We start from the raw sequence: 5,518 nt of genomic DNA, 5'->3' as shown, positions 1-5,518 counted from the left end.
CTAGCAAGACGACAGGGATGAGCCCAGCAGTGGCGCCCACAGGAGAGCAGGAGAGTTCGAAATGCCCAGCAGCAGTGGCCGAGGGCCTGCGCGCCCGCAGTAAATGAAGGCCTGAGCGTCCAGTAGCTTTGTAGGGCCCGTGTGCCCAGCAGCATCCGGTGGCCTGTGTGCCCACAGTGAGGTAGGGCCCGTGTGCCCAACAGCAGAGGAGTCGGAGGGCCTGTGTACCCAGCAGCATCCGGGGGCCCGTGTGCCCACAGTGAGGAGGGGCCCGTGCGCCCAGCAGAACAGGAAGACAGAGGACCCGTGAGCCCTGCAGCAGAGGAGCCCAGGTGCAGGACCCGTGTGCCCAGCAGGGAAGAGCAGAAGGAGTAGGGCCGAAGTTACAGTGAGCAAATTGGACGCCAGGTATCCCGCTGCCACGCCAAAGAGAGAACGTCCAAGGACAAGAGAAGCCCAGCTGCCCGAATGAGCTCAGTAACCCGCGACGCGACGAAGAGCAGATGGAGGGATGAGGAGCCCGGCGGTCCGTATCGTAACATGGAGGAACAGAGGAGCACAACAAAACCGCGGCGGTGAGCAGGGAGGCCCAGGTGTGACGCCGGTAAAAGACCCCACTCCCCTCCCCCACCGCCGCATAATAAAGCACGCAAGGACGGATGCAAGCCTGACACGGGCACCTAAGCCCGCACACCTGACATGCTCACAGGAATGCTTTGACATTCCCAATAAAACGGAAGGCACGGGTCACATCCACCAGCACTACGCAGCATTAGAGAGCAGCGGCAGGTCCAATACAAGCGCCAAACCCACACACCCAACAACGCTCACGAGCGTATGAGAAAAAAAAAACAATAAAAGATTGACAACACTCGAAAAGGCACACCGCTGCACAAAGGGAACCCCACAGCCGCCCGCCCCGTAGGCCTACTTGACAAAGGCAAAGCGAACATTGTGCAAGGACCACGCGGCGCACGTAACCCCGCAGCAGCCGCACCCCATTAGCCACCACGCACATGTGCACTGTGGCCCAATGCCCATGAACAGAACACCATCAACAGCCCCTATCATGCCAGGACCACATCCAGGCGCAGGCAGCCATCATAGGAGCAGCCATACGAAGGAGGCTATTCACATGAACAGTGAAAGTCACGTGGCAGCCAAGTGCACTGACACAGCAGAGCAGCACTCACACAGAAAGCGCCCTATCATATAAAAGTGGCAAGGAAAGTGTTACCAAAGGGCAACCCCATCACGAACCAGGCCATCCAGCAGGCCCCAATACCATATGAGATACCCACAGAAATGGCAGATGCCATCTGAACAGGCCCAGGGAGCCACCCCAAACCCAACACGAAAGAAAGGCAACTAAAGCCCACACCGGCCCACAACACGATGACTATGCCCACGATGACAGCGCGTCACAGGTCAAACACCACCACAAGGACATGCACAGGAAATTAAAAGAAGAAAGACCTGGAAAGCTGCCCGAACATATGCGCACCAGCAGCGGAGAAGACCTGTACCAGACAGGACCGGCAACGGCGAAAGTAAACGAAAGGCACAGCGACTCCATAACCAAACTAAACACCGGCCACCATGGTTGGCCAAGCGCAAGCAGATGCCGATACAAGTGCGCAAGCCCTAGCAGACTTGGGTCCCACATCATATGCTGCTGTCATGAGACGCCCTAACCCATTCGCCTTGAACCCGCACCACGACCAAGGAACAAGATGGGAAGAATGGGTCGAAGACTTTGAAGACTTCCTAGGTGCTATCGGGAACCAAGACCCGCCAAACAAACTCAGCATATTCAAGAACATGGTAGGAAAAGAGGTAAAGGACATCATCAAGACCATTCCAGCAAAAGACAAGACCACGTACCAACGCCTCCTCGATGCCGTCAACAACAAGCTGATAGTAGACTCCAACAGACTATGAACGCCTTGCATTTAACCAACACAGACAGCATCCGCACGAATCCATTGGAGAATTCGTCGTATGCCTCCAGCAGAGGATAGTGGACTGCAACTTTGCCAACTTCAATGATGAAGAAGCTATAAGACTGAGGATCATAGAAGGGTGCACCTCGTCAATGCTCAGAAAGCACATTCTCAAAAAGCCCCTACCTCTAGCGAAAATACTCAATCTGGCAAAAACATACAAGAGAGTTGACGCACAGGCAGCCGCCATTGAAAGGAAAGTTGAACGCGACGCCATCGCGGCCCTCACGGAAGAGCAACCGCAATACTCCAATCCCACTCGACCCTGGAGAAGGCGAAAACTTAGAAGACACCAGCAACAAAGCCCGAGCAAATAGCAATGCCACGGGCGAGGGTGGAAACACACACACAGACAACCATACCCAGCCTTTGGGCGAACATGCTGGCGCTGTGGCCAGGAAGGTCACCTTCAGGCAACGTGCAGAACAGGACCACCCACAAGCTCTGCATGCCAACCCACACCATCAGCCCAAGCAAAATACCCGAGTACCTCGATGACATGATTGACACCAGGAAAGACATCAAGACCACGAACAGCGGCCCACCTAGACGTCACAGGCCTGCACACCCCAACTACCCTGAGTTAACCCACCCAAAAGGAGACGACTGGCACTTGGCACACAAACCTCCCCCATTCTGCGAGAGGACTATGAGCCTCGCAACCACCCAGTACCCTTCGAGAAATTGTATGGGGGGAATGTGGAAGCCACAGGAAACGTCAGCATAAGGCAACTGTACCAGACAATGGTGGAAGAATACCCCCTAGACAAACCCCAAGACCATGTCGTCCAATGGAGGACGGCACAGACAATGCAGCCAAAAGGACAGTCGCGACGCGACCCAACCCGAGGAGACCGCAGAGTGCCTGACACCATCTGCATGAGACCGAGTCCCGCTATAGGACACAGCCGTCTCAGCCACCGGACAGCACCACAGCACGCACTCATCAGCATTCAATATAAGTCAATCAAAGTAGCTCACAAGAAGGACCACGTGCCCGAGCAAGATGCGGGAGAGGCAAGCAAAACCAAAGGACGGGCGAACAGCGTAGATCCCATCCTAGCGACAAGGGACAATGAACAAGTGACAACTACGACAAGGAACTATGGCAGAATGACGCCAAAGGACTCCCTCCTCCACGAGTCATACTTTGAACAGCATGAACCAACGAAAGAGGAAGCAATCGAGATGGCGGGAAAAGAGAGAGCAGAGACTCATGAAACACTGCAACGGGAGAGTGCAGAGGAGACCCACGAGCAACCAAGCAGGCTTCATTGAAACACAAAGAGACCCCAACGGCTCATCAAGCAAATGTAACCCGGGAAGCCTCATGTTAAGCAAGGGGGAGGTGTTGCGAGTGGAAAAGTGACATAGCCCCTTTAAGAGGGAAGGCCCAGACTATGGGAGGGAGCGGGAAGCGGGAGGAAAGGGAGGGGCCAGGGAAGAGATAAGGCAGTAAGGAGAAGGAGGAATAAAGGGAAGGACATCAGTGATCATGGCTCCTGTGTTTGCTGTTCAGTATGCATGTGTACAGCCCAGCTAAGCAGTACAACAGTTATCTTCAACAGTGCCAGAGTAAGCACAACAGCACGAGCGGGGGAGAGAGAAATTGTGCACAGGGGAGAGTGAGAGCGAGCGCAGGAGGATAGAGTGACAGTGTGCAGGGGGAGAGTGACAGCGTGCGGGAGGAAAGAGTGACAGCGCAGGGGGGAAAAGAGTCAACATGCGGGGGAAGAGAGTGACAGCGTGTGCGTGGGGAGAGTGACAGCGTGCAGAGAATAAGAGAGCGATAGCACACAGAGAGAGCAACAGCGTGCAGACCACTACACCAGGGCTAACATCATCCTGCTGAGATATGACCCGAGGTGGGGGTCCATTTCAACAAGATGGTTGGGGGCCATCCTTACTTTGAGAGGAAATCAGTCTGAAGCACATACATTATAATGGAGACAAAGAAACACAGCTGGAAGTTGATTGCCGCAGATTATTGCGAGACGGCCAGCAGGGAGCTGAAACAGTAAATGACCACTGGGAAGCTATAAAACCTTCTTTGTTAGCTTCTTTGTCAGGGTTAAAAGGCAACTAGGTGGTAACATGTCTGTCTACCCCAAGGGAAGTCAAAGCCAGCAGGGCTCCAGCAAACGCAGCATGTAAGGAGAGTGCTGCAAAGAGCACATTTTAAGTCCCATAACGAAAGGAATATATTGCCATTACAGTATTCTAAGACGAGCAAACTGACCCAACGCTGCTGTCTCCAGGTTGTATGTTTGTAAAAGATACAGGTAAGCATGGAGTCATCATAGGTGTGGAGCAGAGTCCGGGAAAGCCTCACCTCATGGTGCGGGGGGCTACATCAGAAGATACAGGTAAACATGGAATCAACATAGGTGTGGGGCATAGTCCGGATAAGCCACACCTCGGAGGTAGTTGCAAGTGTAATACAGTTGCAGAGTGCTAATAAGTCAAAATCGGTAGGTTGCGAATAAGATACATTTCCAATAAGTTGCTGACTAGGTCATAATAGGTGAGGTTGCAAGAATTCTTCATTTGCAGGAAGAAATAAAAGTTAATAACATACTCTTAGTCCTTAGTCCCCTTTCCTCCATACTGCATGGGCGTTCCTTCCTAGGGACGGGAGACGGAACCCTTTTCACCAAAAAAAACCTTCTTCCCCTTTAAGTTTAGAGGCGCGCATGGGTGCAGCCCTGGCAGCAGGCCTTACCCTGACTCCGCCCACCGGCACCACACCTCAGTCCCCATTGATGCGTCGACAATATTTAACATTGCCTAATGACACCAGTATTATTAGGGGGGAGGATGGTGGGACGTATGGAGGAAAGGGGACTAAGTGCTAAGTACGTTAGTCACTGCCGTGAGTAACTTATAATTACTCTTACGTCCCGTCCCCTTTCCTCCATACTGCATGGGCAATTACAACTGAATGTTGCCCCAGGGGGGAGAGCAGACCCAGCTTAAGCAAATAATTTACTTAGAAACCCCTGTCCGAAGGCCGCGTCCAAACAGTAATGCTTACAGAAAGCCGAAGGGGTGGCCCAGGTGGCCGCCTTGCTTATGACTTGCCACGGAACCTGCCGCTGGAATGCAATGGCAGTAGCCTTGGCTCTGACCTCGTGAGCGTGCATGTTGGCTGGCAGCGGCTTGCGCTGGCCTTCATCCACTGTGTAATAGAAGCCTTGGATGCTTGATAACTGGGTCTGGTTCCCCCAAAAGTGACAAAAAGTGCGTCCGATTTACGGAAGGCTCTGGTCATGTCCAGACTGAATTTCAGAGCGTGTCTGACATCCAGACAGTGCAAGACTCTCTGAGCCTCATCCTTGGGGTCAGCGAAGAATGTAGGTAAGACTATTTCCCCTTTTAGATGGAAAGCGGAGGGTACCTTAGGTAAGGATGAGTCCTCAGTGGTATAGGCTTCTGAGGCCACCAGAGCCTGGATCTCTCTGACGCTGCGAGCAGAGGTGAGTCCCACTAGCAAAGCTGCCTTAATGGTGACCAGC

This window comes from Ambystoma mexicanum, chromosome 7p (genome assembly GCF_040938575.1).
Source record: "Ambystoma mexicanum isolate Mex_15411 chromosome 7p, UKY_AmexF1_1, whole genome shotgun sequence".
NCBI classification, from domain to species: domain Eukaryota; kingdom Metazoa; phylum Chordata; class Amphibia; order Caudata; family Ambystomatidae; genus Ambystoma; species Ambystoma mexicanum.
Note: the sequence above shows the minus strand (reverse complement) of the source record.